At 35.3% G+C, this 20,759-nt stretch overlaps 1 protein-coding gene across 1 annotated transcript in view; it reads right to left on the reverse strand.

The window, feature by feature from the left end:
• The window catches only part of Hcn1 (hyperpolarization activated cyclic nucleotide gated potassium channel 1), a 383,720-nt gene that overhangs the window by 88,720 nt on the left and 274,241 nt on the right, over positions 1-20,759 (reverse strand). The gene's annotated exons all lie outside the window — the stretch shown is intronic.

A 20,759-nucleotide genomic window follows, 5' to 3' on the forward strand; every position in this document is an offset into this window, starting at 1 on the left:
AAAATACTGCTTTTTTTGTTTGTTTTCTTAAATTTTAGTGATCCTCGAAATTGAACTTAGGGTCTTCAAAATGCTAGGCAAGCTAGCTCAACAACCTCATATTGAATTTATTGAATGTTAGTGATACTACACTAGAGTTATCATTTGTGTAACATATCTATCATCCCTATGTGTTTCTTTTTGAATCACTCTTGTGTTCTCTATTTCTTTATATCCCCCTGCATTTTCCATATATTCAAATTTTTACTAAAATTCCTTGAATTATTTTTATCCCCCATTTTTTCCCTTTGCATTAGCCTAAAGTACAGAAGAAGTATAGTATAGAATTTAAGAACAATTCTCAGGTGTGACTGACTATATTCCTTAAATTTGTAGTTTTAAGAAAATGTAGAATTGACACCTGCATTTGGCCTCAGGGAGTCTTTATCGGCCTTGTCTTTTGCAGGCAAAGCTGAATGTATGTGTAGAGCGAAATGCAAAACAAGCTGTCACTGAAAGTGGATGGCACTGGCAAGTGAAAATGTCAGTGTTGAGTGTACTGCTCCTTCTGCATGCTCACATGGGAGTGGGGGATGGAGGAACTAAATTGATAACTGAAGGAATTAGAGAGAGTAACAAACACAACCCACTCAGCATTGCAAGCAAACAGTATAAACCAACAAATCAGACAAAAATCAAAACAACTGAAGTCACATTTTTGCTGTTTTCAAATGATTTTAAAAATACTACCTTTTTGGTTTGTTTTCTTAAATTTTGGTGATCCTTGGAGTTGAACGTAGGGTCTTCAAAATGCTAGGCAAGCTAGCTCAACAACCTCATATTCCCTAGCCACAGCTACATTGTCTTCACATGTAAAATATGAGAGATTTCTTCATTTCAATTCTTAGGACATCTCCAAATCATGTTACTTTACACATGCCATTCAGTGATCCTTTATCTAGCTGCATCCAGCTAAATTACAATTTTAGTCAACAATACTTTATCTTTCCACTAAACACATGGCTAACTTTTTTTTTAATTAGATATATTCTTTACTTACATTTCAAATGATTTCCCCTTTCCTGATTCCCCCCTCCCTGAAAGACCCATAAGCCTTCTTCCCTCCTCCTGTTCCCCAATCAACTCCCTCCCTCTTCCCTGTCCTGGTATTCCCCTACACTGCTGCATCAACCCTTTCCAGGACCAGGGACCTCTCCTTCCTTCTTTTTGGACATCATTTGATATGTGAGTTGTGTCTTGGGTGTTCTGAGCTTCTGGGCTAATAACCACTTATCAGTGACTTCATACCATGTGTGTTCTTTTGTGATTGGGTTACCTCACTTAGGAAAAAATGGCCATCTTGCCAAAAGCAAAATACAGACACAATGCAATCCCCATCAAAATCCCAACTCAATTCTTCATAGAGTTAGAAAGAGCAATTCCCCAAATCTTCTGTAATTTGGAATTCTGGAATAATTAAAAAAAAAAAGATAGCTAAAACTAACTTTTTAACTACACTCAGAGTGTCTCTGTCTTGTGCCTTGCAATTTTCATGATTCAGATAGCAAATTTCTGATCATCTTACTTCTCTCACTTCCTTAAGACCTTTTAATGGATTTTTGTTGTTCTTAGGGTCAAGTCCAGTCTCTTTGCGTCTACATAATTTTCTGACCAACATGGTGTCCTGTTTCACCTTGGACATTTATTATTGTTTCTCCCACAAAGAACTCAGACATTCTTATTCAGCTCTTTTCTGTTTCACCATCTCGAAAGTTCTCTGACTGCATATATTCCTGTCCAAGGTATTCTTTATTTCACTTCTTGGATATCAGTACACCAAGCATTATCGCTGATCCTCTGCAGCATATACAATATATTTGCTCTACACTTAGGAAGAATGCCGAGTTTGTGTCTTAGTTATGCTGAGAGCTCCTGAAGTTTTTGTGTCATGGCCTGATGTGTTTACCACTGCATTTGCTCCAGTGTCTATACCTATTTAGTTCCCAGATTCACTGAACAGGAGCCGATGCTTTTATACATCAACTGAAAAATGGAAATGAAGATTGTGATGCTTGTCACATCTCAGTTAAAACAATGGTATCAGTGATCATGGAAGATGGTATTGTGTTCCATCTGAAAATAGACTGAAAGTTGGCTTAGTGTTTTATAATTATTGCTTACCACTGCTTATTATACTATGGACATATTTTAAATATGATGTTTTAAAGTTATAAAATTTGTTGTAATAAACTGTGTTTTCTGGCAAACCATCTGTATACAATGCACTCTGGTTACTTAACCTAATAAACTCAAATGGTAATATTTTTAAAAAATAATTCATGATATTTGAATTTGTGTACAAACTTTTGCATCAGATGCTAATAATAACATATTACCTTACATGTAACAAAATGTGAAGCACATAAAAGTACTTCACGCAATGACTTTGTTAAATCATTGATTAATTCATCTAAATGTCTCTCTTTAATTTATAAACAATCTATCTTGTTTATTATCAAGAATATTTAATTTAACATGGAACTCACAATGTCTGAGTTAATCCTGCCATTAAAAAGAAAGAAATTTTGTGTATAAAATACTAGCTTTTTGGCAAACCAGTTTGCCAAGTATTATTTCTAAAGGATTTGAAGCAAGTTGATATTTGTTTATAAGACATATTTTCATTTATTTCTACCTGGAAACTTTTAAATTTCTGCTATATTATTTTTGAATATTTAGAAGCTAAGCAACATAGTCATTAAAGAATAAGTTACATAATGAAAACATGAACATTTTGGGTTTTTCCTTCCAATATAGTGAATGGGAGGAAATAATTAATGTAAAAACACAAATCTTAAAAAGCATGGTTATAAAGTAAAGCCATTTGCAGTTTAATTGGACAGTTTTGTTACCTTCACTTTCATTTTTCTTTATTGTAAATATGGAGTGATATACAGGGTCTTTTACAGGGATTATGCCTTTCAGGCCTGAACATAAGTACCTATGATCCCCATAAAACTAGAAATATTACAACATAGTGTGCAGATCAAAGCTTTGCAGGAAATATTGCAGTGGAAAAATCTAGTTGTTTTTTCCAGAATGATCTCTTCTCAGGTTAATAGTTGCCTTTTTGTTTGCAGACACAGCATCTCTATTCAGAAACTCACTGTGAAGTGTTCTTTTATATATTAATATCTGAAGCTTTAAAATAATGCCTAGAAAATGTGTATCCCATGTACAGAATTTGCTTATCCATCATTATTATTGTGATTATTTTGAAAAAAGATAGACAGAGAATTTTAAGAAAGTATGTACCATATTCTACCTGTAATCAAGTAATAACAACAAAGTAAGAATGAGAAGGGAGTGGACTTATAAGAAGAAAATGCCTAAGAATGAAATTAATTTTTCAAGTATGTACCCTCTCTCTGCCTTAAAAATAATACATCAGCTGTGTGTGGCTGTTGGCATATATCTTTAATACGGGATCTTCAGTACACCATGGCCAGGGCTGCATAATAAGTCACTGTTTCAAAAAATTGTGTTCTAGCCCATTCTTATTTTGAATGCCAAAAGAAAACTAATGTGCGTCCATGCTAATATCATAAAATTATCATCACAGGGCTGGTTAGAAAACAATGTTTATAAACTCTGCTCTATAGCTCTTCTAAATTTTTAAAATTTCATGACTATATAAGAAATATTGTAAGTACAGTCAAGTTTGCAAATAGTAGAATCTGCATAGATTTTTCTTGATGTTCAAAGTTTTTAAAAATTATTTATCTTGAGTAGTTTAATGTTCACTATAATCCCAAATGTGTCTTCTTTTCATTCTTTTTTATTTTCTCAGTTTGTAAGAGACAGTAGTGTGTGTTGTTTTGTTTTAATGGCTGTGGTTGATCTGTCCCCATACTGTCTAAAAAACCGAAAGATCTTAAAATGTGATCAAGCATGACACTATAAAGTACACCCACACACTTATCTTCTGCGGCGCCTCTTACAGTCTGCATGCATTAGTAGACTTTGCTCTTTTTATTTATTTCTATGATCTTCTTTTATTGAAAACAAAAATTATTATACAATATATTCCAGCTGCTTTATGCCTTCTTTCAACTCCCCCAAATCTCTCCGTTCCTTTTCTTTCTAAATCTCCAAGTCTATACCCTTTTTGTCTCTCCTCCTAAAACAAATACACAGGTAAATATTAATAATAAGAAAGAACAAAACCAAACAAACAGGAATAAACAGAACAAACAAACAGTAGGAAAAGGGTTAAAAATAACATCAAAACCACTTATAGATGTAGAGACACATATTTGCACACAGAGGAATCCCATAAAAAAAATACAACTGGAAAACATATAGTCTCATAAGACTCTGGAGTTCGCCAGCAACAGCTGAGATGAAACAAATTTCTTATGGATTGTAGAATGGTGCTATTGGCTCAACAAAACACATAAAATATTAGGATAAAATGTTGTGTTATGCACATACAATCTGAAAGAAGGAAAAAATGCTGAGTGCATCAAGAGTGTTCAGTTAGTGAATTATATTAATATTGTTATTTATTTTACTGACTCTATAAATACATATGTTTTTGAGATGCATTTGTTGTTTAACATCCATTGATATAATAATGCATAAAAAATCAAAAATGAATACAAAAGAAAGGTACTATATACATATGTCATATATATATATATATATATATATATATATATATATATATATACTCTGTATAGGCAAAGATATGCATTATGGGTATTTTTCAAACCTCTCAATCTTTTAATGCTGTCTTTGGCAATGTCAATCGCAAGGACAATATTCTTGTAATGATTTAAAGCTTCCCAAGAGCATCTGGTTTTATATGGGTCTTGATGACATATGAGAAATAACTGAGACACCATGTTTAAGGCAGAAGCAACTTCACTGTGCCCAGTGTTCATATTTCTGTGTATTAACTGTAGCACAATAGTGATTCAGGTAGTACAAACCAGCTGCCACTGACATCATTATTTCTTAAAGATTACTAGGTGACTTCACTATTCAGCTAAGCCTAAGAATAAAGGTAATGACTTAAGGAGTCTAGCATATAAGAAAAATGCCAGGCTTCAGGAGTCTGGCATATGGGACAGAAAGGAATTAAAGAAAATATCAAATCCTATTCTGGACTAGGAAAATATTAAACTACGTGTCTAATCTGGCAGTTCTACTTCATCAGGCAGAAGTAGGGACTCTAGCTGGGAGCTACAGTGGGCATGCAGAGGCATTTCAGATTCACAGAAGGCTTAAGATGTATAACATTAAAAAATTTCAAAGTGTGTGTGAATGCTTCGTGAAGTGTTAGCCTCCACAAAAGTGCAGAAGCAAGAGTGGGCAGCCGAAGATCAAAGAAAGGGGTAAAAGCAAACAATGAAAGTGGAGGTATGTAAGATATCTTTCAAAAGAGGTAGGAGCTCAGGAGAGTTATGCAAGTTCTCATTTGCCTTCAAGTTAATTTTCTGTTTTCCTTCCAACATACTTGAGAATTTGTCATTCTTTTAATTGTTAGCAGAAACAAATATGGTCATTTAAAATGACTCCGGAGCCTTGTTTTTTTTTTTTTTTTGTTTTGTTTTTGTTTTGTTTTTTTTTTTTTAAAGGCAAAATCTGAAGAACTAATGTATATCTAGGAGGTGAGAATAATCCCACTTATCCATGACTCCCTTTAGGACGTCTAAGAGGAGTTGTTTGTAGAAAGAGATGGAAATTTGAATTCCACATCTTTTCCCCTTATATTTCATGCCTTAAAGAAGTCACTTGACTCTACCTTCTGTTCCTTCATGTCATAAAGTGGTGCGACCAGTTACAGAGAAGGCACTGAAGAATAAAATATGATCTGGCATATAGCAGTGCTAAATGAATGTCACTTTTCTGGGTTATGATCACTTGAATTTGAAACAATTTACTGCAAAGGCACAAACCCAGATGCATATGCAATATGCCAAGGAAGATCAACAGACGAGAGAGAGAAGTGCTGATAAACACGCTGCACTTTTAAAGTAAAATAGACATGAAAATGTTGCTTTGTGTTCCCTGGATGTCCCAGTTGGAGGGGTCTTCAGTCCACAGAGGATATTTCTATCTGCGAGACTCCTTTGTCCTCATGGTACAGTAAATGAAGCTTATTGAACATAATTCAAATTGTCATGGACGATTCATCACCATCATTAGAAGCAACCTTCTTTAGACTAACTCTGGATTATCCCCAGGTCTGAGTTGCTTTTCTGAATGTTTTTAACTAATTTCTCAATCCCCATGCTCTTAAATATGAAGTGCCATGGTTTCCCCACTCTTTTCTCTTGCCCTTTGCTGCAGGCATTTCTTTCGCTCCCCTGTGATCTGATCTCTTTTTGTTCCTTTATTTTTTTCTGTAAGTTGCCAATCACTTTTGGGGCCTGATTCTTGCAAAATCACCTGCAGCCTGCTCTTTACAGCCTTAGTAAATTAGAGTGCTTGCAAAAAAACGAACTTGTAGCATAGTTGTTGATTCTTGGTAAAGCCAATTAAAACTGTCACATATTTGAAGAGGCAAAAATATGCAAACACTCCTTGTAACTACATGTTGACACCTATTCCCGTGACTCATGAGAATTTTAATTTTGGTATAACTCTGTGTTCAAAATATCAGGTGGTCATGTGTTTGGGTGTCACAAAGTATATATACATTATGGCACAGCCAATTAGTTGAATATATAAACACCAAAGCTGGTGGAAATAAAATCACCCAAGAGGGTGGTACAGAAAGATGGTATTTAGTTTGAGAAATAATTCTTGGCATAAGTAATTAAGGTCATTTATATAGAACACAAATGGTCAAGGTATTCTAAGAGACATGGTCGTGGTCTCTTTGTACTATGTCTCCAGCTAGTACTGCACATTAATGAATTATGTGCATAAAGATGACCCAGAAGACACTTTAAGTGTCTTTTGGATCATGTCAGTGAGATTAACATATATTTAGTGTAAGAGACTGAGAGCTTGAGGGCACCACGGAGATAATTGTTTCCAATCCTCTCATTTCACAGATGAGAAGAAGAAGCCCAGAGTGGTAAATTCATTTTCACAGGTTTTACATCTTGTTAGTAAATGTCAGGATAAAGCCAGTTCTCTGAATTCTTAATCAACAGTCTTCTCCATTATGACCAACGCCACCCTACTGTTTGGTATGGTTTATTAATCTTTGGATTCTTGGGGCAAGGATCTGTATCACTCTTAACTATAATAATTTATAAGCCAGGGAAATCTTTTTTGACATTTCTGAATAAAGAAGGACTATGGCTAGAAAGTGAACTTTTCACTCTAGGATCAGAAGTATACTCCATCTGAGACTGAAGATGTGTTTGAAGCAAGACAACATCAGAACACATTCTCCAGCCCCCATGAGAAAGGTGAATACACTTCAAACAATGTGGGGTAAAAGACAGTTCCCTGTGCCTCTGACCGTGAATCCATCCATGCCGAAAATCTCCATGATTTTCCTCCTCTTCCTCCTCCCCCTCCTCCTCTTCCTCCTCCCCCTCCTCCTCTTCCTCCTCCCCCTCCTCCTCTTCCTCCTCCCCCTCCTCCTCTTCCTCCTCCTTCTCCCTTTAATGGAATCATTCTTTTCACCTGAAACATCATCTCCTTCTCTCAATGCCTCTTTTACACTAATATATATTAATCTCACTGATTTATCCATAGATTTTCACTTCCTGAGGTCACTAATGAAATGGTAATTATAAGTTAATATAAACGAATCCTTATGCTGAGTCTTGGTTTTGTCAGTTTCTATTAAAGGCATCAAAGATAATGGTTTGATTAAATTTTTGCAAGCTGATACAAAAATGAGTGAATTTTTATAACCAAAATTAATGCAATGGAATGATACATTTCTTGATTCTCATAAAAGTCTCATGTGATGTGTGTGTGTGTGTGTGTGTGTGTGTGTGTGTGTAGTGGCTGTTACAACATGGATGTTGAATGCCCCCACAAATAATTAGAGATTTGCATACCCCACAAAAGGAGATATAATGAGGTGGAGTAACTTAAAGATGTGGGACTTTGCAAGAGAGTTTCAGTCACTTGGGACTTATTCTGGAAGTGTGTAGTTGATTGTTGATACTTTTTCCTTTGCTTACTGGCTGGAAGATCTTTGCTGTTGCCTTCCTTTTCTTTACTACACATGTGACACTGATTTGTTATCGCACCAAAGGCCTAAAAGCAAAGGTTCCAAGTGGTCAAGACTCAGAACTTCTAAAACCAGCATGGCCATGAACCAAGTAACTTTTTATCTGTATACATTAAAAATTTCTGACGCTTCTTACAGTGACAGAAAACAGAATAACACAGTAACAATGCAGTATAAGCAAATTTTTTTTTATACTCAGACAATTTCCTGGTATTAAGAGAGGAAGGTGGCCTGCTGCTTGCATAAAGTAAGATTAGTTCTTTGGCTACATTTAAAAGTAGAAGGGTATTAAATGTTATTTCTGTTTCTAGAGAAGCAGCAGAGAATATGAAAGTGCTGTGAACTCAGTCATTCTTAAGAGCTGTCTTGTACCATCCTGAGTCAGTGTTTTCCTCTAGCTGAGTATTGTTATAAAGTCATAAAGTGCTATCCCAGAGAGCAAAGCTTATTTAACATCTTCATATTAATTCATGTAGTGATTTCAATAATAACAATAGCATTAGTACTTACTGAAACAGGAGCAGTTTTCGTTAAGGTATTTTAATACATTCTATGCCCTTTAAAAGCTGATGCTTTTAAAATTAAAATGTTCTTCCGAAAATTTCTAGAACTTCTCAAAATTAATAGACACTTAGCATATAAGAGAAACCAAGCAGAGATCCTCCTGTCCTCAGGTAAAAACAGTATGTTCTACTATTAGACATGAATAAAAGAATTCTCAGAGATTGCCTGACTGCTTTCCACACTTTGATGAAGAAAGGGAGGCAGGCATCAGTCCCCTTGGCCTGATGTCATACTGTCCACTTTCAACTCTAACAGCAAAGGGAGAAAACCCTATGCAATAATATTTCTAAGTATGCAACTAATTTACTATTTAAGTGTAAATGTTCTGCCAATTTGTTATTATAAGCATGTTCTAATAACACTGAAGTAATTATAATTTATACTAATTTTCTGAAATAATCAATATTTTAATTTTCAAGCATAAGTATATGTTCCAAAAATTTAAAACTGCCTTAAAAATCGGCAATTAGGCTATAATTACATGACATATTATAACCACTATTCATGTTTATCCATTTAAAGTAGCATGAGGTATTTCTAGATAATATGAGTACTAAATATTTTTACCAATATTTTCATGGCAAAATATCCAAGATTTTTCTATTTCTTTTATAAATACAGATAGTATTTCCAAGCTGTTCAATTAATGGTAGAGAAGAATTTCCACTCTGAGAAGCCCATAAGAGCTTACTGTAGAAAACACATGAAATTTATATATAACTATTTTCTAAAGCAGAAAATGCATTGTGGCCTGGAAGAAAACTTATAAGCCACTTAAGCTCCAATTTCTTCACCTTTAAAATTTGTAAATTAACTTGTTTAGTATTTTTATAGAGGAATTCATTAAATTCTATGAATTATCATGTACCTTAAAGGCTCTGTATAATGGTAAAGTTTTCTTTTTTTGTGCCTCCATTATTTTTTATTCGATATATTTTTTATTTACATTTCAAATGATTTCCCCTTTTCTGGCTACCTACTCCCCGAAAGTGCCATAAGCCCCCTTCCCTCCCCCTATTCCTCCATCCACCCCTTCCTACTTCCCTGTTCTGCTATTCACCTACACTGCTGCACTGAGACTTTCTAGAACCAGGAGCCACTCCTCTGTTCCTCTTGGACATCAATTAATATGTGGATTATGTCTTGGGTATTCCACATTTCTAGGCTAATATCCACTTATCAGTGAGTGCATACCATGATTGATCTTTTGAAACTGGGTTGCCTCACTTAGTATGATGTTATCCAAATCCATCCATTTGTCTAAGAATTTCATGAATTCATTGTTTCTGATGGCTGAATAGTAATCCATTGTGTAAATATACCACATTTTTTGTATCCATTCCTCCATTGAGGGACACCTGGGTTCTTTCCAGCTTCTGGCTACTACAAATAAGGCTGCTATGAACATAAGGAGCATGTGTCCTTATTGCATGCCGGGGAATCCTCTGGGTATATGCCCAGGAGTGGTATAGCAGGGACCTCCGGAAGTGTCATGCCCAGATTTCTGAGGAACCGCCAGACTGATTTCCAAAGTGGTTGCACCATCTTGCAATCCCACCAGTAGTGGAGGAGTGTTCCTCTTTCTCCACATCCTTGCCAGCACCTGCTGTCCCCTGAATTTTTTAATCTTAGCCATTCTGACTGGTGTAAGGTGAAATCTCACGGTTGTTTTGATTTGCATTTCCCTAATGACTAATGATGTTGAATATTTCTTAAGGTGCTCCTCAGCATTACGTGCAAAGGTCTGCTGGAGAGCTAATACAACAGATACCTTAACAATCCCTCTATTATAGCAAACACAATCAAAGGAAAACAATGTGAAGCCAGAGTTTGCTATGTGGCATCAAAATAGCCCATAAATGTAATAGTCTCAAGCTAGAAGATACAGCTCAAAGCTCCGACATACCACTAGATAGGCTGAAGTTTTCAAGGTCAATATTATTTTCAGACATACTCACCTATATTATTCTCATTTATCTCATATCTAGACTTGCCAAATATAGTGATTAATTATGGAAGAATTTGTTTATCCTGCTCATCAAGTATTTGACCTTCTCAGTATCAGAATAGACTGCATAGATAGAAAACATTGGAATGATAATTTTACGTTTCTGGGCAGGATGCTAGATTAAGTGTTTTGTAATGATAATAAAAATCATATAATTCACAAAACATTTCTGAAAATGAAACTCATTGGTCCTCTACAGATTTTAAGAACACTGGCCTGGAATATAAGGTGATTTTTTTTTCTCACATTATTGCCCCTCAGTTTGTTAGTTTCATACGTGTGGAATATGACTTGAGATCTCTTGATGTCTGGGTTTCAATCACTAAATTGGGACATGAGAAAAATGCAATATTCTTTGTTTTGTTGTCTAAGATATAGTTTTTTGCTTTTTATAGTATTCTTAGGAACTATTTTGTTAGTATTTATTAGTGATTTATGCCTATTTTATTATTTATTTAGAAAAATGGTACATTTGTAATGACATATGTGGTAGCAATATATTTTGCTCCAAAAATAAAGAGAATATGAGAGAAATGATATAAACAGAAATAATGGGTTAAAAAGAACTCTGAAAAATTTGACTGTAAAAATGTATTTGCGTTAATGTATTTTGATAGCACAAATTATCAGATAGGTAACTTAGCATTTCAAATGCATATACCCTCTTTCCTAAAATTCTGCCTTTTACATTTTTGATTCCTCAGCATTGTGTAGGTTTAGATTTTAGGCAGTGTGAAAAATAGGGCTAAAATTTAAATGATTTTACAATATTTTGTATGATATGATGGTATAGTCTTTTATATGGTATTATTCTGAATGCCATTACAAATGACTTTTGTGGTAATTATACACATATTTGATCAGTCTCATGAAGTTTATGACCATGTATTCTGAATTACTTATAAGAGGGAGAAATAAACGTTTGTGTATTGGTTTTATTAAATCTATGTTTACTTCAACATATTTGTATGAAGCCGGAATAATGGCTCACCCTCATCAGGAACAATTTGTTCAAGGAAAACTGTTAGAGGGTCAGTGGTTTAACTTGCCTTCCTTCTTTCTAAAGCAAATTAACTGGAGTTGAAAAGATGGCTCAGTACCTGAGTTGAGGTCAGTGTCCATGTGCCGACACATATATCCAGGCATTGTAATGATATCTGTCATCCTAATGTGAAAGCCAGTGAGAAGACAAATTTGGGAATCTATTTCTCAAAAATAAGGTTGCAGTGATAATTTTGTTTGCACTGTGTGAGAAAGTGTCTCTGTCCTTCCTTGCCTACTTAAGGTACCTTCTATTGGTTAAAATAAGAAGTTTATGACCTATAGCAAAAGCTAGAGAAGGTTAGACATCTGGTAGACAGACAGGAACTCTGGGAAAGAGTTAGGTATGGGAAGATTGCCACCCAGGCTTGGAGGAATTCCAACTTATGAAACTGAGAAGCAGTAACCAGCCACATGACAGATATGGAATAGTATAAATGGGTTAATGTAAGTTAAATGCTAAGTGGGGAGCAAGCCTAACATAAAATCTAGGCTTAAATAAGTAAATATGTCTATGTGCCCTAATTGTGAAGCTGGAGTGAGCTTACTCATGGTGGATAATCATAGAGGAAGACACTTTCCTCCACATATGATCAACCACACCTACACATACATGTGGACACACACATGTACTTGACACATATATAAATTTAACATATTTTAATATAATCAAACCTACTGCCAATTTCCTTCAAGTTTATGGCAATTTTCTGATGTTCTAATATTTACCATTTTTTTTCTCATACTGCTTGGAACTGAACTCTGGCCAAATTTGAGAAGTGCTTTCACACAGAGCTGTTTCAATATCCCACCTTTTTAAAGTATATTTCTACTGTTATTGACAGTCCTTTTTTGTTAAGCCCTTAAAAACGCTGTGTGAAAAATGTCTGAAAAAGCTAAGTGGTAATGAAACTAAATCACAAAAACTTTGGGCAAGCTGAAAACAATGTGATATAATGATCACATTCTGCCTGCATTCCATGAGGCTGATTAGGGGTGCTTACGTCCTTTGCGGGGTGCAGCCATTATGTGATCCTAAAGCCTGGACTTTCCACTCTTAGGACTAGGTTCTCTCTACGATCTGCCTGTCACCCAAGAGGATTCTCACTGCAGTGAAATCATTTTACACTTTGATCAGAATTTACAGAAACACAGATGAGTGCTACGATCTTCAAAACGGAAGCCTGTCTATGCCAGTTGAATGCCATGCAACTACAAGGCATCTTGACACAATAATGGTATCTTTTAATGGTGGAGGTTTCTCTTTACCACATTTAAAGTTGACTGATGCTTGGAACTCTAATTTCTCCTCTCCAACCCCACCTCTACATGGTCCTTTCTCATCATTGCTGTCTATGTTCCAACCTTTGAGAGTTTTGCTATTATCTTCAGGGGTAGAACTCCCAGCCAGATGTCACTAATCTAGCAGCTGGAGTCCAAACCACGTGTGACAACATTTAAATGATTCACTGACTTCTAGGCTCCTCTCTAAATATCACTTTCAAAAACTATAATACTGGAGTTGAATGTTGCTTTTTACTAAGTATGCCAACTTAAGGAATTTAAGAGTTGTTTTTGCCCATAGTTGTTTAAGTAACCTTTCAAATATTTCTTTCATTAATTATAGTATTAACTTAGAATATTCTTTAAAATTATGCTACTTGAAACAAACTTAAACAATGAATTTTGAATATTTTATGTAATTATCTGAAAATTTACCATTTAAGTAATGATATATTTAAATAAAAATGAAAACACTTCATATTAATTTGGCTTATAAATTTTGTTTATCCACCACAATCTTATTTGTACTTTAAAATTTTTAACTAGCATTATAACCAGTTTTTATAAAAAGCATTTTTTTCACTTTACATGTTCGTGAGAGAAACTTCTGACTGACAAATGTTAGTTATGATAGTATTTCTGAACCATAAATTATAGTTGTTTTATACATACTTTCACTGAAAATGAAAGGGAAAACCTGTGTTGGGTTTTTTGAATAAATGGTTCATCATAACTGAAAAGTCAGGCTAAAGAAAGTAATTATTTATATACACATAAAGATTTGTATATTTGAAATCTGTATCATAGCTTTAATAGAGTGATATCAGTGGTGATGAAACAATACATTCCTCCAATACTTTATGGGTCATCTCAGTTCCTGGTAGAAGATGGCCCATAGGAATCACCTAGACAACCTGATCTGAGTTCCGTTCTGCCCTGTTCTCTATTCTTCTGTTGCACTGTGTGTCTCATATTTCCCGTATTTTATTTTCTTAAACTGTGGGGGCATCTGAAATCTTAATGGTCTCCCCTCTTCTTTCTAATGAAATACAGGTGGCCTGAGATCTCACATAGATTACAACTTTTCATACAGTTCAGTGTTCCCGAGGAATGCTCAAGCATTTTGCTGCCTCTCCGAGTTGGTATTACATCTCTGGCAGAGGACACTAGTCTCTTACTTTAATCTATTTCTCTAACATCTACCATGTGGAAAGAATTATTGGCTGGTCACAGAGCTGTCAACTTCTCCACCTGTTTCAGTAGCATGACTACATTTTCAGAGGTGGAGTGGGAATAGAAGTGATATGTGTCCTGTTCTCTTTCTATTAGCACGATCTGTAAGAAAGACATGCCCATGGCAGATTCAGACATCCAGATAAGAAAGAAGGTTAGTAGAATCTGGGATCTCATGAAAGACACCAGTCTATGAGTCATACCCCTAACTTAATGGGGTAGAAACTTGTAGTCTGTCCAGAATAGTAATTTGCACAAACTCAGTAAATATAATATAAAACAGATATTTAGAAAGCATCCCAGCTGGAGGACCAGGTTAGAGACTGTATGTTCACAGATGGCCTCTGGAGCTGGGTCGCACACTGCCCTGGAATCTGAGCCACACATTTGTTTCTTTGTTGTTGTTGTTGTTGTTGTTTTGTTGTCTTTTCGAGACAGGGTTTCTCTGTGTAGCCCTGGCTCTCCTGGAACTCACTTTGTAGACCAGGCTGGCCTCGAACTCAGAAATCTGCCTGCCTCTGCCTCCCAAGTGCTGGGATTAAAGTTGTGTGCCACCACCGCCCGGCTCACACGTTTGTTTCTGAGGCCACTTGGGTTAGGTCATTTCTTGTATAAAGTTAGCATTTGCCCAGCAGCATAGGTTCCCTGGCCACATACATACACCCTGCAAGAGTTTGCATAAAATTCCTTCCTTATGTAATATTCACACCAATTGATGCAGAACTCTTACTAGAGCTAATGTGAAATAATGTTTAATGAATGCCAAAGAACAAGAGGCCATTTTCCTTTTTTCTAACACGTTTATGCATGTTACTGTCACATGTTAAAAATGCCAACACAATTCTATCGTCGTCATTTTTGCAGTCCATATGCTTAGCAGACTCTTCATGTTTAGCTAAACTACAATATGGTTAGTGAGATCTACCTGGTCTCTGTCTGACTGTCTATCTGACTGTTGTTCTCAACTTCCCAAGTCACCTTTGGCTGGGATGCAGTCACACTCTGCTTCATGTTCTTGAATCCTAGCAGAGGTCTTCTCATTACTTACCTGTCAGATCTCTTAAATACAATGTCTTCTTATTTTTCACACATTCACTCCATTATACTGAACATAAATAATACATAAACACTTACAATGTCTTGTCATGCTTCTGCATTTCTGTTCTTACACTTAAAATTAAGTCTCCATGACATAGAGTTTGCTATGAGTCTTGTTGCTAGTGGTTTGACTATTTATACCAACTGAACTCCAAGAAGTTTCAGAAGGAACAGTACTGTGTTTATTTTTTTCATTATTTCCCAGGCTCTCATAATGAATGTCATGCAAGTAAACATCCAATAAATATACTAGATAGAATATTTTGATACTTAGTGCACATACTATTTTTCTCTGATGACTACTTGGATTTCACCACCAACTCATGAAGTAATATATTTTATAGGATTTTATTCATTTGATGTGCCTATTTATAATGCTGATGTTGCTATATTTGTGCTAGTAATGCTTTTTTTGGATATTTTATTTATTTACATTTCAAATGTTATCCACCCTTCCACTTCCTCCCCCCTTGGAAGCCCACTATGCCATCCCCCTCCCCCTCCTTCGATGAAGGTGCTCCCCCACCCACCCACTCCTGCCTCCCTACTCTGGCATTCCCCTACACTGGGGCTTTGAGTCTTCACAGGACCAAGGGCCTCTTCTCCCATTGATGTCTGACAAGGCAATCCTCTGCTATATATGCACCTGGAGCCATGGGTTGTTCCATGTGTACTCTTCGGTTGGTGGCGTAGTCCCTGGGAGCTCTAGGGGGTCTGATTGGTTGATATGGCTGTTCTAATAATTCTATCATCAAGTGTTTATAATTCATTTGATCATAGACTCTGCAGTCTAGGTAAGGCTGTATCATATCTCACTTGCTGTTATGACTTGTTTTCTTTAAGAATAATTCTGATTTAATGGTGTCTATCTCTGCCTACTGGTGGCACTAACATCCTAGTCTGCTTTCCAGTGCACGCAGGGTTCTGACTAGACAAACTCAAGTTACAGGTTAGATAAATGAATGCATCTTTTCCACTGAGGGCTCCTGATGTGTGCCCCTGTGCATCGGCTTCTACAGTGTTAAAACCCTTTAAGTGTCTTTATATATTATGATATATAAGGAACATTAGGTACATTAAAAATGTTTGAAAGATTTTTGTAGAGTATAGCAAAACTAAATTTATAACATTTATAAAGGACATTAATAAGAAGCTGTCATAGGCATCAGAACACATAGAAATTGCAAGTAGTAAAGAAGGCTTATTGAAAATAAATCTCTATCACTTTGTACATTTCTGAAATTATAGTCACGGACAACAAAAATTGGGAAATTTAAACATGAGACACTGAAAACTAGAGCAGAAATTACTATTGAAGAAAAGAACTATTATATTTTTATAACTATTATATATAAAAATAGAACATTTATAATTTTTCCTCTTTTGTTCAAATTCTTACTTCAGTATGTACAAACACACAAAAACATTCTTTTTCCAGGTTTAAAATGGAAAATATCATTCTTCTGCTTGTTCTATCAGAAGCCAAATTCGATGCAGTTCAAGTGACCACATTAAATTAACCTCGTTCTATATAATGTTATTTATATACATGTTTATAAGGCTAACTATTTGGTACTGAATAACCAGCTGGTGTGCTTATAAAAAGTGAGTATGTTATATTCATGTATTTAGAATATATATATATATATATATATATATATATATATATATATATATATATATATATATATTAAGAAAAGGGGATCATGAATTTGAAAGAGGCGAGTAGGATTATATGGAAGGACATGAAAGGAGCAAGAGTGAAGCATGAACTATATATAAATATATATATATATATATATATATATATATTATATATAAAATCAAAAATAAAATAGAATTTGAGAATGAAAAGTGCAAGGTTTCCAAGCTTCCATTCTCTTGTCCAAGTGTCTTACTTAGATATTTAGATTCACTGATGATAACATTAGGAGTACGACCAATTTCACATACAAGAATATTAATCCATCTCAAGAAATAGAGTATATAGTGTATCTTCATGGAAATATTCTGGGTTAATTAAGAAGCCACAGCGACTCATATTCATATCATCCTCGATAGTAAGAAGAAGAAGAAAATGTTTACTAATTATAAAAGAATCTAAGTGGAATTATTTTGTTGTTGTGGAAAGGAATGAATCTCAGTGGTATTACTGTTTCTTTCTATTTTTTTTCAGTGAATAAGTTTTCTAGAAATTTTCTTTATTTACATTTCAAATGCTATCCCCTTTCCTGGTTTTCCCTCCAAAAAACCCCCTGTCCTATTCCCCCTCCTCCTACTCACCAACCTACCCACTCCCTTTACCCTGTCCTGGCATTCCCCTACACTGGGGCATCCAGCCTTCTCAGAGCCAAGGGCCTCTCCTCTCTTTGATAACCAATAAGGCTATCCTCTGCTTGAGCTTCCCATGGTCTGTACCTGGGGTGAATTGTACCTGGGGTATTCCAAGCTTCTGGGTTAATATCCACTTATCAGTGAGTATATACCATGTGTGTCCTTTTGTGTTTGGGTTACCTTACTCAAGATGATATTTTCTAGTTCCATCCACACTTGCTTGCAATCCCACCAGTCGTGGAGTCCTAAGCGACATATAGGTGTCGACTTTTATTTATGTAACTACTGGACTGGCATGAGTTTTCTAAGTTCAAGACTATTATACCTTCAATGCAATAGTTCTGAAGAGAAATGCTATGAGAGTGCAGGTCAGCTTACTCATGTTATAAAGAAGAGCTGTAAGGTAGGATGTTAACATCTTCTTGGTTTTAACAAAATACCAGCATGGTTTTAAAGGATTACAGACAGTTCTACAAATGGTTCCTGCTTGTTTCTATCATTTCTCTTAGTATACGGTGTTGTTTCATTATGTAATTGAAAATTTACAATTAATGCTCTGGAAGTTTTATGAGGCAGGAAGTTCCATCAGGTCGAGAAGCAGAACACACTGCCTATCAACTCAGTAATTAAAACATTCCTTCAGTCCTGTTGACACTCACATTGAAAATATATCTTTTAATATTAGGGAGAAAGGGATCAATCTCAGAATTCCAGAAAGAAAGAAAAAGAAAAAGATGCAATAAGTTATTTTCTAAAACGCTGTCTGTAGACAAAGGGGCATACATAAATACCCATACGGTACATGAGCCTGTAATCCCAGCTACAATGGAGACTGAGATTAGAAGACCTCATCACCTCAGTAATTCCTCGTCATTCTTGGCAACTGAGTGAGACTTCATAATATATAAAATAAATATAACAATTCAACATAAATAATTAAGGCCTTTATGAAGCAATTTATTTACATACATGTAAAACAAAATAATTCAAAAGCTAAGGGTATTTTTGGTTTACTCCAGTGATAATATTTGGAAAAGATAAATTAATGACTTTCTACAACAATTTCTACTTTCGAGTTAAAGTGAACCTATCTAAACATCTATCTCTAAAACTGCCTCAAGTAAGAACTTTGATAGCCTCAGGTTCACAGTGTGGATGTTTCCACATTGGGGGCTTTAAATGTCTTTCCTTGGCTACACGGGGTATATAACATTCAGGTGATTAAAGCTTGGCATTATCTAGGAAAAGCCCTAGAGTTTCCAAATACAAGTAAAACCCAGGTAAACCTCGGGAGTAACAAAAACAAGGGAGTAGGCAGAGCGAAGATTGTGGCAAGAGAATTCTTTGGCTATTGACAAGAGGAAAAATTGGTTGAAAGATACCTTAAGATCTTAAAAGGTGAACCAGCACTAAATTTTTTTAACCTAAGCTCCTTTCAATAGGAGCTGATGCACAAAAGCCTATGCACAGTCACAATTACTTTATTTTATGTCTTTTTCTTTTGTTTTGAGATGATAATGCAACTATATCATTCCTCCCTTTCCTTTACCCTCTCCATACTATCTCATATGCCTCCCTTGCTCTATTTCAAATTCTCGGCCATTTTTCATTAACTATTTTTATGTGGATATATGTGCATATGCAGACATTTTTAAATATAACCTTCTCAGTCTCTATAATGTTACTTGTGGGTAAGTTTTGAGGGCTAATTATTTGATATTGCATATACAATTGGTGTACTCTTTCTGGCATAAATCAGCCACTATCTAGTTACTCTCTTTCCTTTTTAAAAAACTATTTTATTTAATTACCATTCCAAATATTGCCTCCTCCCAGTGCCCCCTCCAAGGGTTCTTCACCACAATCCCCTCCCCTTCACCTTTGACTCTCGCCAGAGTCCTAGGAAGAGAGAGGAACCAAATACTCAATGGAGATGACCTTAGCCAAAATGCCCAACTGTGAGGAAATGGAACCTGAAGATCCCACCTCTAGTAGTTAGACAGGGCCTCCAGTGCAGCAGCAGAGACACCAACTCACCTTCAAATTTTTGACTTAGAATTGTTCCAGTCTGGTTACTTTATTTTAAATAAAGAGAAATATAGTTTGCTTTAGAATGTAGATTGAGTAGGTTGCAAAGGAGAGCATCTTTGGAACTCCAGCCTTCTCTCTCAGTGCCATTACTATGTCAGATAAATCGGGAGGTTTCAGCTGATTAATACTGTCAGTATCAATGATTTAATACATGATTTTTATTACCTACTTGTAAATTGTCAGAATTTATTTTACATTAATTACAATTTCAATTCAAAAGGTGTTTACTGGAAATTTTAACTCTTCTAAGATGTATAAAATTTAAACATTTTGTCCCTTGGGGTACATTTAGTATTTTAGTATTTTAATTCCCTGTTCTTGACAGTCTACTACTCTGTAAATTTTAATTGCATAAAACAAAATTGATCCACAGAGGGATATTTGCTATGAATTTAAGTCTAGTCTGAACTACAGAGTAAGACTGTGTCTCAACAAACACACACACACACACACACACACACACTCACACACACACACATTCTCAGATACACATAATTTCATGATGCTGATAATGCAATCCTGAAAATGTCTTTGTTTTAAGAAAATATGTATTTACACATTTTTTAAATTTATTACTCATTTAATTTGTTTACATTGCCAATGTTACTCTTGTTTCTGGCTTCCCCTCAATGAAACCCCACCCATCCCCTTCTCCCTTGCCTCCACCCACCCACCCACTACTGCCTTGACCCTCTAGCATCGCCCTGATACATGCCACGCAGGAATTAAAGACAGGGCACTACATGCTAGGAAACATGCTACCAACTGAGCTATAACAGAAATAAAATAAGTACTTGGAAAATTATCTTGATAATATTCAAAAATATCAAACAGATTGTATTCCCTTAATTAAATATTTAAGATTTAAATATGTAAAGTTTAAATATTACTTTAAATATTTCAGCTCCTCACGTTTTT

Source organism: Apodemus sylvaticus, chromosome 16, assembly GCF_947179515.1.
Source record: "Apodemus sylvaticus chromosome 16, mApoSyl1.1, whole genome shotgun sequence".
NCBI classification, from domain to species: Eukaryota; Metazoa; Chordata; class Mammalia; order Rodentia; family Muridae; genus Apodemus; species Apodemus sylvaticus.